This window comes from Peromyscus californicus, unplaced genomic scaffold (genome assembly GCF_007827085.1).
Source record: "Peromyscus californicus insignis strain IS unplaced genomic scaffold, ASM782708v3 Scaffold_4__1_contigs__length_199733344, whole genome shotgun sequence".
Classification (NCBI taxonomy): domain Eukaryota; kingdom Metazoa; phylum Chordata; class Mammalia; order Rodentia; family Cricetidae; genus Peromyscus; species Peromyscus californicus.
Window position 1 is genome coordinate 87,694,645 of NW_026294562.1, and position 22,745 is coordinate 87,717,389.

General features: G+C 38.8%; 1 protein-coding gene across 1 annotated transcript in view; it reads left to right on the forward strand.

Moving 5' to 3' along the window:
* The window catches only part of Sox6 (SRY-box transcription factor 6), a 569,660-nt gene that overhangs the window by 202,183 nt on the left and 344,732 nt on the right, over positions 1-22,745 (forward strand).

The window sequence follows — 22,745 nt, forward strand, 5'->3', positions numbered from 1 at the left end:
TTTGAATGTTAATTCAAACTAAAAGATTCTACAAAGAAAACTCCAGGCCCAATGGCTTCACTGAGTAAATTCTATAAAATATTTAAGGAAAAAAAACCCCTCCAGCCTTACAAAAATTATTTCAAAAAGTAGAAAGGGCACAATTCTTAATTTATTTTGTGAGGTCAACTCTGATGGTTAATTTTTTTTTCATTTAAAAAAATTTCATACAGTATACTTTGATTGTATTCTTCTTCCTTAAGTACTCTAGCTCCTCCCCCCACATATTTATGTCCCCTCTCTCTAAAACAAAAACAACCAAATGAACAAAACAACAAAAATGCCCAAGAAAAACAAAACAAAACCTAAAAAGACAACAAACAAACAACAACAACAAACTATTACGGAGGACTATACACACACACACACACACACACACACACACACACACACACACACACACACAAACCATGGAGTTCGTTTGTATTGCCAACTACTCCTGAGCATGAGACCTGCTCTGAAGTGTGGTTGATATATTTCTCCAGCATTGGAGGAAACTGATTTTCCTTCCTCTGGAAAGTATCAATGGCAAAGAGCTTCTTGGTAAGGGGTGGGACTTGGTGTCCATTTCACATTCTCTGTGCCGGAATTTTGTCTGGCTTAAATTTGTTCAGGTCTTGTGTATACTTTCACAGTATCTGTGAGTTCATATGTGCATTAGCCCTGTTGTGTCTGGAGAATGCTGTTTCCTTGGAATCATTTACTGCCTCTGGTCCTTAACAATCTTTCCACCTTTTCTTCTACATAGATCCCTAAGCTTTGAGGGAAAGGATTTGATATAGACATTCTATTAAGGGATGAGTGCTTCAAGATCCCTCACTGTCTGCACATTGTCCAATTGTGGGTCAATATGTTAACTACTGTTGATTGTAAGAAGAAGCTTCTTGGGTGAAGGTTGAGTGATGGAGTTATCTAAAGATACAGCAATATGTCATTGGGAATTATTTTATTGCTATGTTCATTTAGAAAATAGGTTTTCCCTTAGGGACTTATGTAGTCTCAGGTTCTTGGCCTCATGAGTATCATGTGTGGGTCCCAGCTCTTAAAGTGAGCCTTACATCCTAGCCAAAAGTGGTTGGGTACTTGCATAAAATTTGTGCCACTATTGCACTAGTTGTACTGAGGGCAGGTGGCTGTTACAGGGCACAGGGTTTGTAATTGGATGGGTCTGATGATTACTTTTCACCTCTAGTTGTGTGTGTAGAGACTTCCAGCATTATGAACACTAGTTAGTAGGGGTGAAACTTCTAGTTTGTCACCAGCTAAATTTCTTAATGTTTGATGGCATTAGTAAGTGGTGTCTTCATCAATAGTGCCTTACTATCTTATTGTGGAGTGTAACCAATATCAATATCAATAGTAATAGTAATAGTAATAGTAATAGTAATAGTAATAGTAATAGTAATAGTAATAGTAATAGTAATAGTATAACCAATTGGCAATTGTGTGTAATGTCTGTGGAGTCTATGGGACTCCTTTGACCAACAACTCAACAAGATGTAACCCATTCCTGTGACTAGAAGCTTTACTTGGTAGCATATGATGTAATCTAGTTGGGACATTGTCTCCCACATTATATAGTAACTCCATTTAAATTCCTTTTATTTATGTATATATTTTTAGGGAGCTTCTAGAGTAATAGGTTTCCACATGGATTTTCAAAAGGCCTGTAGTTTTAGTTATCCCTTCCTGGGAAGGATGGTTAATTTTGATTGCTGGTCTGAAAATCTGAATCGATGAGCCCCTGGTTCAATAAGAGATCTTTCCTGAAAAAATAAGGTGGAGAGCACACATGGTAGGCAAATAATGTTCCATGACTCCAAATACTTGGAATTTTTAAAAAAGTAGTCTCACAATTAGGCTATCCATTAACCAAGGAAATCAATATTTGGAAATGAGATACAGGTATCAATATTTTTTCAAGGTCTTTATCTTATTTTAAGATGCACCCACATTTGAAATCACTGAGTAGTGATGATCTAAGATACAAAGACATTGCTTAATATGAGCACAGGTGCCAGGAAGTGAGACCAGAAAGACAGCACACAATCAGATCATACTTGAGACATAGATATACCAAGAAGTCCATTTATGGTAGGTGATGGGGGATAACAAAGCTCTTAAAGCAGTAGATTAACATACTTAGATATTGTTTGGGGGAGGTCACACTGCAGATATAGAAAAAAATGTGTCCAGCCCACCACCTCTTCTACCTCCCAACACCACCCCTCCAAGAATTCTCAACTTGGAAAAGGAAATTTTCATATTGTATTTCTTTCTTTGCAATAAAAATCATTAAAGATGAATGGACTTACAGATTTCTTCAGTTCTCATTATTATGCGACTTCCCAAGGTAAAGGCAAATCCATAAATATGAGGACCAAATAAAAAAATAAAAATAATAATAAAAAGTAAGAAAACCACGTCACCCCTCAAGAGTCTTATGCATGCCAATACATGCAATCTTCCTATGAGGTTTGAATTTTGCTAAAGACAGCTTTGAAGTTAGGCCAGGAGCATGAGACTCGCACTCACGGGTTTGAGCTGAAGAACAATATGACTCCAGATACCACAGAGCTCTGAACACAGGAAAGGTGCCCAAGGCAACTCCACAGCTGCCAACATGAAACTCTCCTCTGAGTTTGAATGTATATTAGCTGGTAAGAGAGGAAGTGGGAAAGGAAAAAAACTGCGAAAATTTAATTAAATAATGTTTTACATATTTTTCTCCTTTGGACTCAATTCAGTCACAAATGAAATAGCAGTTGCCTGGGATTTCCACAGCATTAATTAATTCAAACAAGGGAAAAAATGAATCAGAACCAGAAATTTATTTATTATGCCCTTCTTTCCTTTAAGATCTCAAAATTCTCAGGGTCTCCTGTGATCACAGAAGTTTGCATTTCTAAGACTTGGGTATATCCAATTTAAAATGGATTAAAATATTCTCCCAGACATAATAGTAAGGGAAGATATTTGTTTTCATTATTTTTTAAACTATTATTTTAATGGAAACATTTTTTTCCTTTAAGTGTCAGAAATAAGACTTGAAAATAGTAACACTGCCAAGGGTAGAGCACCTCTGAATTATACCTTATAGGATAGATTGGGGTCATCCTCTTTGCACTATAAAATGTGTTCAGAGATAGTATCCATTACCTTTAATCTCCAGCAGAGGAAAAAAAAGAAAGAAATACCTGTCCATGTTAGCTGAGTCAGCCAAAGCATCATATCTGGGGATGTCAAATTTTAGGAAACTTATAAAAGAATGAATTGAATATTAATTGGAATGGGATACATACATTCTAAATTCTAGTCCTGATAATACCAGAGGTCAGTCTCATGATGGGTGTTTCCTTCAGTCCATCTCCAGTCTGTACCAGCACTATATATACCACAATGCTGGTAATATGTCAGTATTTAAAATAATTGAGATTTTGCAGTGTCCCAGGACTTTGTATCTTTTCATTCTTTGGCTTTTCATTCTTCTTAAAGTAAAAGCTCTGATTCATGAAGAAGTGGAAAAATATTTTGGACTTCCAGAAGATTCACATTTTTGCAATGGAATCGTCCTCTGGTGTCTGCTATGTGTCCCTCTGGCATGATCTCTGTGGTGGGACAATTCCAAAAGAGAGCTGTCGTGGATCAGAAATGAGTACTGTTGCCACGGGTTCTCTTCTTATGGTGCAGTTTGCTTTCTGATCTGCTCCTTTCTCTGTCATCTGTGCAATCAGCAAGTAATGGTAATCCTGAAATTTGCTAAAGCAGTATAGATTCTTATAGAAGGTAAAATACATTTCATTTATGATGATGCATTCTGAACTTCCTCCATCTTATTCATGTGTTTTGTTCTTTCCCCAGGGTTGTTTAAATATATATATATATTTTTAACTCTTAGAATGAGGGTGTGTCAGAACTGTCTTATGCAAAGACAGAGGCACTCACACATGGGCCATAATTTAAGCTCTACGCTTATGTGAACTGCTCTTTTACTATTCTTTTCAGGTGACTTTGGTGGATAACAGTTCTTTCTTTTTTTTATGTTACACTTTGGTTAACCTTTGTTCTTCTAGGAACAGTGAAGATTATGTGAGAAGGATTCTAACAGGCAGTGAGTACTCTCTGTCATATATGCGTGTACTCCTTGAGTTCTTGGTTTCCTCTTTGAGAGTCAGCTCTGTTTTTTTACAGTTTAACTATGCATGCTGATTTCCTAAGCAGTAAATGCAGAAGTTAGTAAATACAGAAAGTTAATGAAGATAATTGCAGTGATCTACAACTCTAGTATTAAATACAGCTCCTGGCTGGGTGAGATGGCTCAGCAGGTAAGAGCTCTCACTGCACATGCCTGTGCACTTGAGTTTGAGTTCAGATCCTAGAACTCACAATGGAAAGAGAGAATCAGCTCCTGAAAGTTGGCTCAGGAATACACTGTGGTGCATACATGGGGGTGCACTTACTTACACAATAATGGCAATACATAATGTTTAAGAGTAAGCAGTCCTGTTAGTGTTTTGGTGTGATGTGTGTGTGTAGCTGATTTCATATCATAGTTTTATTTTCTATTCTTTTTTCAGTTTCATTTCTTCCTAGTTTATCATGATGGCTCAGAGAAGTCACCATGAACATCTAATCCTGAGCTGTCCCCTGAGCTGAGGAGGGTCGGCTGATCTCTTGCCTCTGTACGACTGCTGTGCCTTCTGAACTTCTGTATCTGTAGTCGGGCTTCCTGTCTTTACCTTTGTCTCCACACTCGAGGTTGTTATTTCTCTTCAACTATTATTTTGACCTTTAGCAAGATCAGTTCTCTTACACTTTAAGCTACTTCTTACATTTGTCTGTGAACTGCCAAATTAGGTAAAAACAGGGGAAAATAGCATTTAAATGAGCTTCTTCTATTGTCAAACATGACATAGATTCTTGCACAGAAATTTACCATTTATTTTTCAATACTTAAAAAAAATTACTTTCATTATTCTTAATTATGTGTGTATATTTGCATGTGGATATGTGTATGTGAATGCAGGTGCCTGCACAGGCCAGAGGCGTCAGATACCCTGGCCCCTGGAGCTGAAGTTACAGACTGTTGTGAGCCACCTGACATGACCACTGAGAATTGAACTATGATCTTCTGGGGATCTTAACTCCTCGGCCATCTCTGCAGCCCTATTTTTTAATTCTTAAACAGTTACTCCTTTTTTCTTCAGGTATCAAAGAAGTAGAATTAAGCACTCAGCATATGCTGGGCATTGTGCCAAGAACCTTATATCTGCCCATTGGGCTTATTCCTGAAATAGTCCAGCAAGGTAGACCATTTGTACACATAATAGTGGATAGACTCAGAGAAGCTGAATAACCTGACTGTATTACTGGTAAATGTTAGAAGCAGAATTTGAACGCAGGTGTGTTTCTCAAGGAATTAGAAAGAATACAGTGACATTTAAGTACAGTAAGTAGATTCTGTACTGAGGACTCTTCTTTAAGAAGCTCTAACACATGACCTTGAGACATCTCTTTGGGATCTGCATCCATTCTGATTTTCACCATCACTATAGCATTGCTGCTGGAACACTGTGGAAGGGTGTAAGTGTGGAAGGGTCTAAGAAGCTTGTTGTTCAGGACAAACAGATAATGAAAGGACCTTCAAAGCCCTCAGTTAGGAGCGGGTAATCCTTCTCCTGCAGCGGGATGCTTTTTAGGACTTGCAGGATCCCGAATGCCCTTTTTACTATGTTTCTTCTATGAGGTCATATGATTGATGATTTAGGAAGAAGCAGATAACCTCTACCAGCATGGCAGTGATCCTAACGATCATGCTTCTCGGGGAAGCAGATTTTAACCTCTTTGTATGCATCTAAGTGAGACAGGGGTTCAGAGTGTGGCCTTTAAAGTTCCTCTTTCAAATCCTAACTCACTGTGAATGGTATACCCAGGCAAGTTCAGGAATGCATCTGGTTTCCCTTATGAATGAATAATGGGGATAGTGACAATACACTTGCTCATAGGACCTACTTCTACATGATTTGTTTTTAGAACCAAAGAAGTTAATTAATGTATGTAAAAAATTAGCATAAAACTTGTATAATAATTGAGTTACAAATGTTAGCTATTACAGTTCTAATTTGAATTTTAAACATTTTTTTAAAAATTCCATGTTTGTGAAAACTATTAACAGTCTCTGAAAAGTAGAAGCCTTCACCAATCAACATATTTCATTTTTTTATCTCACAAATAACTAATGCCATGTCTCATTATTTCTGTTTTCTTAAAGTCTGCTCTCAAGTTGAGAGTGACCTCATTGTGAACTCTGTAATTACCTATTGGGCTTATTTCTTGGACCTAAACACAGAACAATCTAAAGTTGCAAGGTTTTATTTAGAATGGACCCAAGTTCCAGGTGAAGGGTCATAAAGGGCATCCCTTTACCTTGGGATAATATCCTACATGGTGTGAGCATTTCCTGTGCTGTTTGAAAGTGTGAGTGTCCACTGGACAAATTGGGTGACAGTGCAGTTCTGTTCAGAGCCGACTTGAGTATGGGACCAGCATCGCTTGTTCATCTGCTACTTTCCTGTTGAAAGAAAATAGCAAATAGCACTGAACTACTCCCTCCTCTGTGGCATGCATGTGCAAAACAAAGATAAAAGCTATGTTTCCTTCGTGGAAGGGTGTGGAGGTAGATGGTAACTCAAATAGAAATAATGACAGCAATTGAGGCCTCCAATGAGGACACCGTGGCCACCAGAGGAAGAAGGAAAGGAGGTCATTCCTAAAAGAGAGGTATTTGATTCAACATTTAGACTGTCTTGTATGTGCAGGTGCCTGGGATGCTGCTGTCAATGAACTGATGTGACTGTTTGACAGAGATGCTGTCTGCATGTTTTGGTGATGTGGCTTGGAGAGGAACAGCCTGAGGTATCCAGGACACCTGCAATTAGCAGTGTAAAATTCCAATGTTTTGATAGACAAAGACTTTCACTTCTTAGGTCTGTTGCTTCTCTGTTATACCAATTAATTGTGAGAGTGGCTTATTATCATAGTGATTTATCATTTTTGACTAATAACATCGACTCAGAGGAAAAGTTATCAGATGCTTATGAACGTGTATAGTACTATTTTAGGACCTGAACCAACTCCCCCCATCCCCCTGCTATGAACCAGTGTTCAATCTTACTGTCACCTTTGGGTGGTGTTTAAACATATATTTCCAGGAGTTTGACACAGTGTGTACATGCCTGTGAGTGTGCCTGTGTGCACCTGTGTGGGTGTATGTTTGGACTGGGGGAAGAGTGGAGAGAGTGAAATTTTAAGGGAATGGAAAGCCAGTGATATTTGGTGCAGAGGACTGGAAATTTAAACTGAAAAATAAAAAGTTTTGAATGTTTTCTCCCTTAGTGAGAAAAATGAACTGACTGCATGATACATATTTCCATGCAGAATATTTATGAATATAATGTGGAAATTATAAGAGCAAGCAAACTTTTCTAGAAATGGAAGAAAAATATTTACTGAAAAAAATGAGGCAGAGGTGAAGAAAACACTTTTGAACATAATTTGAAGCATACTGTCCAGCTGGGACAAAGTTTTAACTGAACAGGCTGGGCCATTTATAGATGACAGCACTTTTAGTTTTGTCAGGGTTACAAAGTGTTGATGTTGATAAAGAATTTGTTGATGCCGTATCAATTTCTCCACGTGAAGAATGCTCCCGGGTGATTACTTAGGCTTGGGGCTGGCAGCCAGAGGAGAAACACTGCATGCCAGGCTTTCTGAAATAGGAGAGAGTTGCCATTGCTGGACCTTCCCTCCCTGTAGAAGAGATTCTGATGCCCAGGGCAGAAGCTGCTTTCTTTCCTCATTCACTTCCAAGTCTTTGGTGGTTTTGCCATCATGGACATCTTCATGTATGGTTGATTAAATTAACATTACTTTCAAAGACACTCCAGGGTCAAAAATAGCCTTGCCATATAAAAATGTTTTGTATTTGTACAAATTTGTGCAGTAATTTAAAAGTTGAACCATCTAACGTGTTACTTTCGGTTTCAAGCCAAGGATCTAAGACCCAGAGGACCTACCTGGTGTTCAGGAAGGCATGCTTAGGGGTTGGGCCAGGACTTTCCAAAGCAAGGCCTCCCTGTCAAATAACTGACCCTGGCCTTGGTTTGCTTCCTGTCTCTCTGTACAGGGACCTTTCGTCCGCTCGCTGTCATCTGTTGCACCAGCGTGGTGCTTGTCTCTGCCTTGCTGCAGGCGCTTGACAAGGGTGAAGTTGTCTGGCCTGACTTCAGGCCTCACTCACAATGTGTAAGCAGGTGTGCCACACTTGAAATGGGATGCTTTTGAAAATTTCTTTTTTTCTTTGTGTTTTTCATTACCATACAAACTAATGTACTTCACTATGACACTTGCATGCACATTTTGTTACTGTGGATCTCCTTCCCCAACAGAATACACCAATACATTTCTGAGATTTGCTTTGCTTAGGAGAACTGTCATTTTGTTGGTATCATTTTGGTAATAAGTCAGTCTATTATTTAATTTTTATTAATGAGCATAATTATGGGTTTTTAAAAGTTAGTTGATAAAATGGATTTGAAGAAAAGGATAAAATACAATCTTTTCTATTGATTTTTTTCTAATTAAAATCACTCTATGATTATTGGAGAAAATATAAAAAGGAAACTGAAAATGAGGAAACTCCTAGGGTGATGCTGAGAAATAGTGCAAAGTGTTTAATAGAATATGTTTCAGAAGATTTTTACCTTAGGTGTTCCTATTTCTAGAAGAAAATGAAATACTATTGAATATGCTATTTTGTAAGTTTCTTCAATTTGAAAAAATTAAAAACATTGTTATATGTAGTTACTGTGAAGGAATTATAAAATATAGCAAAAATGAAACCAGTTTTGAAATCTTATCTTAACTACCCAGAGATGTTAATGGTTATCATGCTTTATTTCTTCCCCTTGCAAAATTTACATTATAAAATTTATATGACTTTATCATAAGTCCACATGAATGCACTGACACTATTTTATAACTAGCCAAGTCATGGTTCTTTTTCGTTACATTACTTTCTATTTTATCTTTGTAAATAAGAATGCATCCACAAGCCCACTACCATGTCCAATGAATAGAATGTTGGCAGCAGCACATATGGCCCCTAGGTGTGAGCTACTTTTTGAACATTAGCATCTCATTAGCACTTCCCCACATATTACTAAATACTCATTCTTACCAACGTTTTCTTTTTAAAATGACTACATCATCTGATAAGAGTAACAGGTACTGCATCTGAGAAGTTCGGAGAAGACATAGATAGTCAAGTTGAACAGCCTGCTTCCTTTCTTCTGCTCTAACCATCTCCATTAGGAAAATGTCCTACTGTTTGTCCACCTATCAAACCCATCTATTTATCCTCGGTCTATTGATCATCTATCAATCATTTACATTTATCTATAATCTATATAGTGTATATGTTTACTTTTAAAATAATAATGGGATCAAATAGTAGCAAATATTTCATTTTCTGTTTTGTTTAACAATCTATAGTTTCCATAATGCTACATGTTCATTAGCATGATAATTTTCCTTTTATTAAATAAAATTATACCTTGAGAAAAGCATCATTTTATTTGTGTGTGTGTGTGTGTATGTGTGTGTGTGTGTGTGTGTGTGTACATGTGTGGGAGGTCAGAGGACAACCTGCAGGAAACTGGTTCTCTCCTTCCACCTTGTGGGTTCAGGGGATTGAGCTCAGGTCGTCAGGCTCAGAGGCAAGTGCCTTTCCCAGCTGAGCCTTCTCACCAGCCCTACTCGATTGTTTTTCTTAGTTCCATACTGTCCTATTGTGGACAATGCACAGGTTGGCTGATAGCTATAGTTATGGTTACTTCCAATTTTCTGTTGTTATTAGCAACATCTTGTTAAGCCCCACTACAGCTCAGTCTTTGCCCATCCTCTGCAACTCTTTCTTCAGTTTAAATTCTCAGAAATGCATTGCGGGCTAATTCTCTTTAAAGATGTTTGGCACATATTGCCAAAATGCCCTCCAGAAAGGCTCATTTAGTTCATTCTTAACCCTAGCATAGGAGATCACTTTACCACATCTCTACCAACAAATTGTCATTGTTTTTAACCACTGTCAGTGTGACATGTAGAAAATGACAGCTTGTTTTTAGTATAATTTACATTTATTTGATTAGTAGTTAAATGGAATACTTCTTCATTCTTTTGGACTGTCTGTTGTCTTTCTTTTAAAAAATACGTTTCTTGCTCATAACTGTATGTTATCAGATTGTTGCAAGGATCAAATGAATAAATACATATATACATATATGTATATAAATATTTTGAACAGCTGAACACAAATGGATATTGGATATTTTTTAAGAGATATTTATTTATATGTTAAAAATCTTAATCCTTTGTCATAGATGGTGAGGACTTTTCTGCTTTCATGTCTTTCTTTTAAAGGCAGGGCTCACTGTATTCCCAGACAGCCTGGGGTCCCTTGGCTAAAGGGATGATGCTCCTATGACAGCCTTCTGAATAGCTGGACTGTAGTGCATACATCTTTGCCAAGCTAGAACTAACTGTTCCAACCATAATATTACTACAATTCCCTGCTCCCCTTTTTGAGACAAGGTCTCTCTATGTACCCTGTCTGGCTTGAAACTTACTATGTAGGCCAGGCTGACCTTGAACTCATGGAGATCCTCCTGAGTGCTGGGATTAAAAGCATGTACCACCATTGCTAGCATTATCCATCTTTCAATGTTACAATTACTATAAAGTTCTTAGAGACACTTGGGATCTGATTTTCAATTTATTTTGTTTAATATGCCTATTATTTTGACAAACTTTAATTAATGAGCTTCCATATTATTTGAACTGAATTACCATTATTTATAGTTTTTCAGTACTGGAGACTCAACCTAGGGCTTCGTGTGTACTGAGAAGGCACTAAACCCCTGGTCTACATTCCTGCATCTGTGTCTGGGTCATTTTATTATATCTCTTCTTCTGGTTCCCTTTAAAAAATTTGCTTAGATTTTGCCGGGCGGTGGTGGCGCACGCCTTTAATCCCAGCACTCGGGAGGCAGAGGCAGGCGGATCTCTGTGAGTTCAAGGCCAGCCTGGTCTCCAAAGCGAGTTCCAGGAAAGGCGCAAAGCTACACAGAGAAACCCTGTCTCGAAAAACCAAAAAAAAAAAAAAAAAAAAAAAATTTGCTTAGATTTCAATTTTAATAGAATTGTATTTCATTTATAAAGCGTGCTGATGGTAATCTTTTAATTTAAATAAAATGAATTCTTAGACATCTCAGATCTAGTTCCCTCCTGTAGGATGGGGTAAAGGGTCTCTTGAGGGCATTGGTTCTAGATTTCTAGACAGAGCCTGGATTTTGATATGGACTATGGAGTTGACTTCCTGAGTGGGTGTGTAGAGTTAGACTCTTACCAACAGTTGGAAACCAAGGGGCTTCAGTCAGCTTCTTCTCTGTCTCTCCTAAGCAGCAAGTCACTCTAATGAGTTTGGAATGGATGTTTTGTGGAAGAGAAATATTTTTACTTTTAGAGTGTGCTAATACTTTCTAAGTGTGGAGGAGATAAACAGCATATCAAACTTGCCGCATGGACAGTGAAACCCTGACTCCCTTGCTCCAGCCCTGAAAGAGCCAGTAGAACCGGGTGCCCATGCACTTGGGTGGAGTCACGTGTGCCCGTGCACTTGGGTGGAGTCACGTATGCACTACAGCAGATAAAGACAGTAATCAAGAACCCCAACAATTGTTATTTTAGGATCAGGTCTTCTAGGGGCATTTTTCCCTATCTTAAATTGCTTTATACTTAAATTGTGAAGATGCTTGTGATCTTTTGATAAGAACAGATGTTGCTTGCTTATGGAGTTTCTCTCCTCCCTCCAGTGTATCCCTTTCCCCCAATTACTTCGACTGTCTGCTTTTATGACACATATGTTCTGAAGCCTCTTCTCCCTTCTTCTGAGTTCCTTCTCCCCTTTTAGAGTGTCCTTTCTACTTTCATGAGATAAGTTTTGATGAAAACAGAGCGCCATTACCCTGTCTGGTGACTTGTGTAAGTTCTGCAAGTGTGGGGAGCCAGAGTATTCGTTGATGTGAACTAGCAAACTTTGAAGAGGTTTTGAGAGGTGTTTGTTACTAATAGGTTTCTTTTTCATATAAATTTGAGGTTTCTTTTTCAAATAAATTGATAGAATTTTTCTCATTGAAGCTAATGATAGCAGTAATCGTTTGAAGTTCCAATTATGTTTTCAAACCTCACTCTTAAAATCTCATGTTAGTCATGATGTTGCACTGACTGACTTTTAGCCTATAATCTTTTTTTTTTTTAATTGATGTAACATAGGCTGCCTTGAACTTGTGATCCTCCTGCCTCATCTTCTCAGGTCCTGGGACTGTAGATGTGTGTTAGCATGCCACACTCATCTGATATGTTTGACCACGATTGTCTCCCTTTCTAAAACCAGTGATACACAAGTGGCAATAGCAGTCATTACAGAAATAGAGAGTTGAGAGAAGTATGGAAAAGGAAAGGGGAGAGGTACGATCAGAGAAATTATAGTACAGGTGGTTCCTCTTTCCTCTCTTTCTCCATACTTCTCTGTTGACCCCCCAAACACAATTTTAGTCTGCTTTTTCTTAAATTTTGAGATTAAATAATTGTTTTGCCACATTAGGGTTTGTTTGTTTCATATTACACAAATATCATCTTCCAATCTGTCTTTAAATTGAATTTTAAAAGGTTAATTTATTTGTATTTAATGTGTCTGAATGTTTGGCTGCATGTATGTATGTGCACCATGTGTCTGCATTACCTGTAGATGCCAGGAAAGGGTATCAGATCCCTTGAGACTGGAGTTACAGGCTGTTGTGAGCCACTATGTGCGTCCTGGGACCTGAACCCAGGTCCTCTGCAGGAGCAGCAAGTGCTCTTAACTGCTGAGCCGTTTTTTTCTCTTGGTTCCCACATTATAACTGTGTAAAGTATTTGAATTACATTGTGACACATTTAAGCAGAGGCTGAGAAATAAGTCAAAGTGCTGGGTATGAAAAACACAAGATCATTAATACTGAATTATAATTTTTCTTTTTTAAAAATGTATCCCACATGTTATTTGAGGTACCATATATTGAGTTGCTATAAAGTTAATTTTTAAAATTTTTAACATGCATAGTCATAATTTTATCTGACAAATCACTAAGACTGAAAAAGTTTTAGAAAGGAAAGCTGCAAACCTGGGAATAGATGACAGTGTAAGACAGAGTTCCTGCTGTTAGGAGTAAAGATGCTAAAGAATGAGAAGTCAGACCGAGTCCCTGGTGATGCAGCTGTTGAATAGGTTTCTTATGTTCTTGGTAGACTTCTGTGGGATTTCAACGTTTCACAAGTGTTAGGTCTCAGATGTTTGCGTAGCCTTCTTAAGACACTGAAGGATGAAGAGGCCCATGAAGAGCTCAGAGAAAAAGAGCTGGCGTCTGTCGTTTAAGCTAGTATGACAGTCTGGTGTTGTGAGAGGATTTGGGAATAGATGCTTGGGGAGTTGATTGAGTTAAACATGGACCAAAGACATGGTTTCTACATTGTCAAGGTACCTTCCTCTTCTCTCTCCATGCTCCCTTTTCTGCTCCTGCTATTCCCTCTTCTCCCTGACTCATCCCTCCCTTCCCCCTGTTCCTCTCTCCCTCCACTCCTCCATTGCCTTCCCCTCCATTCTTTGCTTTCTTTCTTCCTTTTCTCTTCTTTCCCTTCTTATCCCTTCTTTCTTCCTGTGTTTTCCTTCCCTTTCTCCTCTCTTCCACTTTCCCTCTACCTCTCCTTATCCTCTTTTCATTTTGTCTCTTCTTCTTTTTCCTCTCCTGTGTCCCTTCCCCCCTTCCTTCTTTCCAGCACAATTATTATAGTACCTAGGATGTTACATATTTTGAAAAGTAAGTGTGTGTGTGTGTGTGTGTGTGTGTGTGTGTGTGTGTGTGTGTGTAGTCAGAGAACAACTTAAAGAAGTTATCAGTTCTCTCTTTCCACTATGTTGGTTCCTGGGATAGAACCCATTTGTCAGGCTTGGGAGGAAGTGCCTTGATCTGCTGAGTCATCTCCCTATTGGTACGTATGTGCTTATTTACTATATTTATTGTATACCATTGGATTTAAAAATTTCAGAATTAAGCATATTTAAACCACACAATCACAAACTCTTGAGGTAAAAATTGGTTAGTTACTAGATGGCATTGTGCCTCTGGAAATAGTAGAAACTCATCAATTAAAGGTGCAAAGATGCATAATTACTTGCAACGTTCACTGTTCCCTAGCAGGAAGAGATGACAAGAGTTACTTAAGTGGATTCTTAACTTATTTGGGAGTGAGAGAATAATACAGAGGAAGAAGTTAGACCCAAGGGGTAAGAACAAAGCATGAGAGGAAGAGTAGGCTGTCTCTGTTTTGGACCCATGTCTAAAATCCATTGTTTTGTATATGGAAATGAGCATCACAACTTGTCCTTAGTGACTGTCACTGAATACAGAGACTGGATAGCCATGTAGCTCAAATGTTTGGTGTCATTGCTAATGTTTTGTGGTGAGATTGTATTTTTGTGTACTGGTGCTTGTAGATGGCACACATGTTGTCACATTGCTATTAACAGCATTCTGCCTTCTCTCATCCTGTCAACCCCCATTATGAACTACATTTGTGAAGAGTTTTAAGAAAGTGTTTATGTCATATATACCAGCATGGCAAATTCCAAATGTCATTCACAATAGTAATGGGAGTTTTTATAGCATCAAATGAAGTATACAATGTAATATCTTCAGAGTTATGGACAAGGTTCATGGTAAGGGAATGTTAGAATCTGAATTATTCTATCTAGGTTTTTGCCAGGTGATATCCTATTTGCTACTACTAATCTAAGCTGAACAGTCCTTTTTAAAAATTGAAATTGCCATTTCAAAGCAACTGAGGAATGTTTAACTCTCCTGTCATTGTCCTCTGTACTTGTCCTTCTTTGAAAGTGCATTGCCCAGCTCTCTGGGACCAAGACTCACTGCTGCTTCCTTTGAGCCAGCCACTGTCTCTCTGCACCGGGTGCATCATTCATGATCCTTGGAGAAGTAATCTTTCCAACAGAGTTTACTCTTAGCTGTCAGCCCGTCTTTGCTAGTGCTTTCTTCTTCCGTACAGTGCTGCTGGTTCTGATGATTGGTTCTTCAGTTGCAAAGTCTGCCTTCTGACTCCACTTTCCCACTCTTTATGCTTCTTTCTTCCTGTGCCACTCCTTTATGGTTATTTCTTCTCTCCTAGAAAACACACACTATTATATAATTTAAAAAAAATCTTTAATATACTTTGGTATAGTTTAGTGCCCCACATGGTATAATTAGATAAGGTAACTGGATGTATAAACTTGCCTTTTCTTAAGTCCTGTGTTATTTATTATGGTCATTTTGAGTAGTATGGAATTTATAATCTGTATCTTTACTAGATTTAATAATATAGACTGGAGGCTGAGGGATAGATCTGTTGACAAAATGCTTGCCGTGGAAGCATGAGAACCTGATTAATTTTCAGAACCCATGTTAAAAAAACAAACAAAATCCAAAAAACAAAAAACAAAAAGCAAAGCAAAACCAAGTCAGGCATGGTGGCACCTGTTTGCAATCCTAGGTTGGAAAGGTTGAGACAGGTGGATCTCTGGGCTGGTTGGACAGTCTGGCCTATTTGACAGTTCTAGGTTGGTCAGAAATCCTATTTTAAAAAGCAAAAGTCAGGTAATGAGATAGTTAGATGTTACCAAGCCTGATGACTTGAGATCGATCCACATTGGTGTTGTCCTCCTCCACTGTATTTGTGCTGTGGTACATGCATCTGAATATACACACTAAACAAATAGAATGTTAAAAAGAAGGTCGATAATGCCTGAGGAATCACAGCAGAGGTAATCCTCTGACCTCCTCATGCACCTGCACAGAAGAACAGGTACACACATTTATACACACACATATACACCACACAAATAACATAGGTCAATCAACTATTTAATCAAATATTATTGAAATGAAGAGATTCTTACCTTTAGTAAGTTTTTAATATAGACCAATCAAGGAAGCAATATAAACCAGTTAAAATAGTGTAAAATACTGAATTTGGAGTTTCATGTCTTTTAACAAATACTTTTATAATAATGATAGTTGAGATTTATTTATTATGTATACAGAAGAGGGCACCAGATCTCATTACAGATGGTGGTGAGCCACCATGTGGTTGCTGGGAATTAAACTCAGGACCTCTGGAAGAGCAGTCAGTGCTCTTTACCTCTGAGCTATCTCTCCAGCCCTAAGTGGCCTTTACCCAAACACCACATTACTTACATGCTTATGCCTACCCCAAATCCTGGGAAGCCCTCCAGAAAGAGTGGGAAATAAAACTTATCCTTAGTTCTGGTGTTGAAAAAAAAAAATAAAAAAAAAATAAATATCTAAGCAGACAAATTTGGAAAAAGATGTAATAAAAAAAAAAATAATGATAGTTGAGATCCATGATTACCTATGGGCATGATACTGTGCTGAAGACTTGTAGGTATGTTGCATAGTTTAATCTCTTATGTAATTTACATGAGCTATGTTTTATTATGTTGATTTTATGATAAAGAATATGAAGTACAGAGGTCAAGTAACTTGCCTGGGACCACAGAGCTAATAGCATAAGAATGAGTCAGGGCAGGCAGCCTGTTTCGAACGTGATGCTAGAGAGGCTCAATCATGTCAGATTGTAAATGTGAGATTTTGGTAGGAAAGGATGTGTAATGCTGGTCCATAGCAGAGTTTATAATAAAGCTTCACTCTTCAGAATGAAGTCAAGACCATATGTAGATAACTTTATGATGTGTGTTGTACAATATTTCCATCTGTTCATATATCCACTCATTCTTTGGAAGTTAGGGTTTCTTAACAGGTGTTCACTGAACACATACTAGGTGTCTACCGTGACACATCTGTGAGCAAAAGAGAAAACCCAGCCCTCAGGAGCTTACCCTCTAGCAGGGAGAAACAGACAGTAACAGAAAGGCAACCCCAGCAAGTAAAGTAATACCTTCTAAGTTAGAAGTGAAATTCTTTGGGGCAGAATAAAAACAAGAACTAGAGTCAGAGAAAGGAAGTGTATAGGCGTCTGGGGAACAGGATTCCAGGTAGAGGGAGCTGTCAGTGCAAAGACTCCCTATCTCAGGAGGGGAGGAAGTGAGCCCAGCATATTCCAGAACAGAGGTGAGGGCCAGAGTGACTGGAGTCCAATAAGTGAAGTAACAGGAACCAGAATAAGTAGAAATTGTAACACACCACAAGGAATTTTTAGTTATTTTTTAATTTAGCATACATAATATTGGATTTCACTGTGATACATTCAGATATGTATATCACTGTACTTTGCCCTCTGTTCTCCTCTTCCCTTCCTGTTGGTTCCCTCACCCTCCAGATAGTTCCTCTTCTGCTCTCTGCTTTTGTAGACATATCTCAGGAACATACATGTACACATATACACACACATGGATACATTTGCTGTGTATGCATGTACACATAGTCAGATCTGGATTCCATCTGTGAGAGCAAGCACACTCTGCCTGTCTCGCCCCTCCTCCCTGGAAGCCTCAAGGGAGAAGTATGGCTGCATCCCATATTATAACTTTGTGGATGACTTGGGCACCAGTGACATCACGAGGTTTCTGAGAAGAAGGACTAGCTCTCCCTGAGAAGCACGAGCCTGACACAGTAAAAGAGTGAGCACATTCGGAACATGGTGCTGTCCTTTGCTTTCTTTTCCTAGTTCTATCTTGGGTCCAATGGAGACCCAAAGGTATAATTATCCTGACAGTGAAAATTCCAACAAAAAATGCGGTTGAAATAAGTTTCACTCCTGTTTCAGAAACAAAATTAAAAAGCAAAACCCCAAGCAGAATGCACGGGTTTAAAGTGTTCCTCAGAAGGGTCCATAGTGCGGGCTAATTCCTGAGGAAGCAGATCACAAATCTAGAGTTCCCTTCTCTCACACCTGATAAACCTCACTGTGAAAGTTGATTTATTCTAGCAGCCATCTGATGGTAGGCATCCTACTAAGAACCTTTATTTATTTATTTATTTATTTATTTATTTGTTTGTTTGTTTGTTTGTTTATTCATTTATTTGTTTTGAGACAAAGCCTCACTATGTAATTCAGGTAGCCTTGATTTGTGGTAATTCTCCTGCCTCAGCCTTCCAATGCTGGGATTATAGACATGTACCACCATGACCTGCTTGAATGTTTAATTCCTGCCCAAGGCTCTAAGAAGGTCTAAGAAGGCTCATTCACTTTGATGAAGGATTGAAAGTGTTTTCATGGTCTGTTCTCTCATACTTGTCCTGAAAATTTTTTACTTTTGTTATATTTTATCTTGATAGTGGGTTAGGTGTGAAAAAGAAATGGGAGAAGCAGGGCTGTGGATGTAGCTCAGAGACAGAGCAGTTACCTGTGTTTAAGCCCTAGCATTGCAAACTAACAAACACCAAAACCAAAGCAATAGCAACAAAACCCAGATGGAGAACTTGTACAAAAGAACCCCTGCCCTGTTAAACAGTGATTCATCCGGAGGAGCACATTTTCCCGGTCAATTTGTACTGAGCTCCATGTAGAAAGGGACTGTGATAGGCCACAGCTTATGAAGTAATTTGTTCTCTGAGCCACTGAATAATAAAAACAGCAAATTTAGACCCACATATAAATCTCCGTCTTGCAATTTGCCTGCAGTGTTCCTTCTCAATATCAGTCTCTTGTCTGTAAATTGGATATAATATTCCCTATACCTGTCATAGACTTGGAAAGATTAAGTAAGAAATCCCTTTCATTTCTTTCTCTACTTGAATTCATTCTTTATGACACAAAAAGCACTTCTATATGTGTAGGTTGATGCAATTGTATGTAGATCATTTTATAATTGGCTGCCTTTTCAGGATGTCAGGAGGTAAGAATGGAGAGACCTCTCTAGCCACCCTAGCAGCTGATTAAACACTGTGTGGGAGAACTGGGAAGAGGGAAGGATGGCAGATGAAATCCTGGCAAAGAGAACAGTCTAATCCCAGAGGACATTTGTAACAACTGCCTAGGCCCTTTGGCTAGATTCAGAGCAGCCCAGGGCAAGAGTCCTGCCCCTCAGCACACTGTCCAAGCTGTATGCATTAAGGCTTGGCTTTAATGAAGTCATGACCACTTGTTCAGCACTGCATATGGCTGGATGTGATTCCCAGCTGCCCTGTGGGTTAAAGTGTAAACAATGAGTAGATTGTTATGTTCTCCTATTAAGTCCAGAGGGTGATCTCATGTCTGTGCCACATATGTCTGCAACCAGAAATGTCCCTGCTCCTGGTCTCATGGAAGGGAAGTAAGGCTGTGTCTGAAAATGTCTGAATTCATTAGTCTGAGGGCTTTTTGCTCATGTTTTTATTGAAAACAAACAATGAAATAGAGGCATAAAAAGTCATGAACATCACCAATAGGCGTCAACATGACACCAAACAGATGATATATGCTAGGACTAACATTTTACTTCAGGACTGAGGCATCTGTACATCTGGCATTTTCTCAGAAGACAACATCCTTGTAGTCCATGGCCACAAAGAAGGCTGCAGAGCCCAGGATCTGAAATGTGCACAGCACTGGGATGAGTGACAGAAAACAGCCATCCTCAGAACTGATTCCTAAACTTTGGCCCAGTTGTTAGTATGTCGATTAATTGTGTTCTCATTTTTGTTGTTCTGAATTGGTCAGGAATGCTATTGTTTGTGCATATGTTTGTGTCTGTGTGTGCTGGTTAGTGACAAGCTTGAGTGTCAGCACTATAGCTTCTGCATTGTTTGAGACAGGATCTAGTATAGTCAGCTGCTGCATGCACTAGGCTAGCTAGCTTACCAGCTCCTGGGGATTCAATTGTCTCCATCTCCCATTTCACCACAGGAGGTCTGGGATCACTGATGCATGCAGTGCCATGTCTGGCTCTATGTGTGTTCTGAGAACTCTAACTCGGATTCTTAAGCTTGGACAGCCAGCACTTTACCCACGGAGCCTTCTCTTCAAGCCCTAGAATGGTGTTTGTGCTGATACTGTTTTATATTACTGATGTTTCAAATGTTTATGTAATGGGAATGCTAAAGGAAGCCTTGGGATTGAAGTTCTCTAGAAGGAAAATTTTATTTATGATAATTTCAATTAGCATTCTAGATGATACAAGGTGTCTGTCTGTATTTCTTCCTTATTCTTTATAGCAGTTCTAAAACAAAACCATCCCCATTCTATAGACAAGGAAGCTGAGGCTTAAGGAATTTAAATAACCTTTTAAGGCTGCAAAAGACTGGTTTCTTACTAAGGTTATCTAATGTCTGTGTGTTGATATTCTTTTGTGCCTCACTGCTTAAGTCTTTCCTGAGTTTCTCTGCAAGATGGCTTCCTGGTCTCTAAACTTCATAATAGTTCTGAGATAATACTCATGACAATTTCACTGCTTTCATGTGTGTATGTATCTTCCACACTGATCTTATGTCTGCAAAGCGGTGGGCTCTACCTGACTGCCATAAAACTGTTCTCCCTGTTTACAGATGAGTGAAGCAAGCCCAGAGAGGGCGTTGATTTCCCATGTCAGACAGTTCTCAGCGACAAAGCTACAAACATTTTGTCCTTAGTTTGGCAAAACTGTCCAACCTCTGTGGTGTGTACCCAGGGAGGCTGATTCAGCACAGAGAATGGTGACTGTACAAGTGCCAGAATATTCCATTATCCAGTCTAAGAAGGAGGGTCTTTCTTTCCCTGAAAATGCAAGTCTTTGGCCATTCATTTTCTGGAAAATTCCCTTGGGAGTAGGGTTGGGGCTTATTCTTCAAGTCCTGATGCTATATCCAGGGAAAGGATATTCTGATAGGGTTATTATTGTAATGAATTAAGCATAGCAGATTCCTGATGGGGTCTGTTAGGCTGGGGCCTTGGTTTAGGAGCTTTTTAAAAAATTTATGAGCTTACATCCTTGATGCAATGGGGAGGGGCTTGGTCCTGCCTCAACTGAATGTACCAGGCTTAGCTGTCCCCCCATGGGAGAACTTACACTTTTGGAGGAGGGGATGAAGGGTGGGCTGGGAGGAAGGGGAAGATGGGGGAGGGGGAGGGTGCAGGGGGGATGGGAGGAGAGATGAGAGGGGGATCTGTGGTTGGCTTGTAAAATGAATAAAAAAATTTTAAAAAAATTCTTGAGCTTAATTGAATAGAGAAGTTTGGGGATAAAGAAGAGTTAGGTTTGAAAATGAAACTTTTCTTATAGGTAATAGATTATGAATATTGTATGCTAGTAGCATTATGTTCTTTCAAACTGTGGAGTAAGGAAAACAATTCAACCATCTATGAATACTTCCTAAAACCTGGTGCTGTACTAGCTAGGTCTGGGAACTCTTGGCTGTTGGTGATGGGTCCACCATGAAGTAGCTGTAGACTTGGCATAACCTGCTTCCCTTCCCTGATCAGCCCTTACTTGACAAGCAAGATGGTAGAGCTAGATGACTTGTTTTGTTTTATTTTGTTGTTTATTGTTTTGAGACAGGGACTCAAGGAGATTGGCCACAAGTTGGCTGTGTAGCTGAGGCTGGATTTTTCCTTCTACCTCTGTCTCCAGGGTGTTTTTGGTAAATTTTACGTGTACTTTTATCATCCAACTCTTGCAAATATTATCTCTTGGTGCCAATTATTGAAACATTAAATGTTAAACCACGTTTCTGATTCTTATCAGAGATAAAGCAGAGATAAAGAGACTTGCTATTAAAAATAATTTCTATGAACAGAATTCCTTAAAAATAAGATCTTACTTAACATGTTTTTAAGACAATTTCCCCCCCCAGATTATTAACTCGTAAAATAATACTAGACCAGTCTTCAGACCTTAACTCTTTCACTCACCATCTGCTTAGGTCATTTATTTAACAATGAGAATCTGTCTCTACATCCCAAACAAAGTTTATCTCTATTTGCTTAAACACTTTTTTTGATCACTAGATAGTACGTCAGGTCCAGAGGCTAGAAGGAACTCCTTCCTCAGCTGTGGAGGATGCCTCTCAGCTATGGACCTGTGCCATTCATAAGCTCTCTTTCCATTGACAGTGAACCTGTAGGACCACAGAGTTGGAGGAAATCTGGGAGATGGTATCACTTGGACTTAGAAAGCTTGTTAAGGAAGGGACTTTATCTTGTTCACTGCTTTATCTCTAGACTCTAGAATTGTGCCATGTACATATCCATGTACATATGTATCCATAGTTACCCACTAATTAATAAGGGGGAATAGTGAAAGAGAGGATAATTGGATTTAGGTGACACTTTTCTTATCTAGAACCATGTGTTTACATGTTAGTTGAGCAAGGCTCCCAGGCTTATGGACAGCTCTATGACCAGAGAGGTGTTCTGGTCTGTTCTGTGTGGCCATTATCACTCTGGCAACTTGTGAATAAGATAGATGATGAGTCACTCCTTACATGAATGTGAAAATGTTCTGTGTTCTGAGAAAGAGTCAATGTGTCTATTGATCTCTGTTTGACAGAGAACTTCTGTGGTATACAATTCCTCAGCTCTGGGTACCTTTCTTTGCCTGTACTCTCAGACTTTAGACCTCCCCT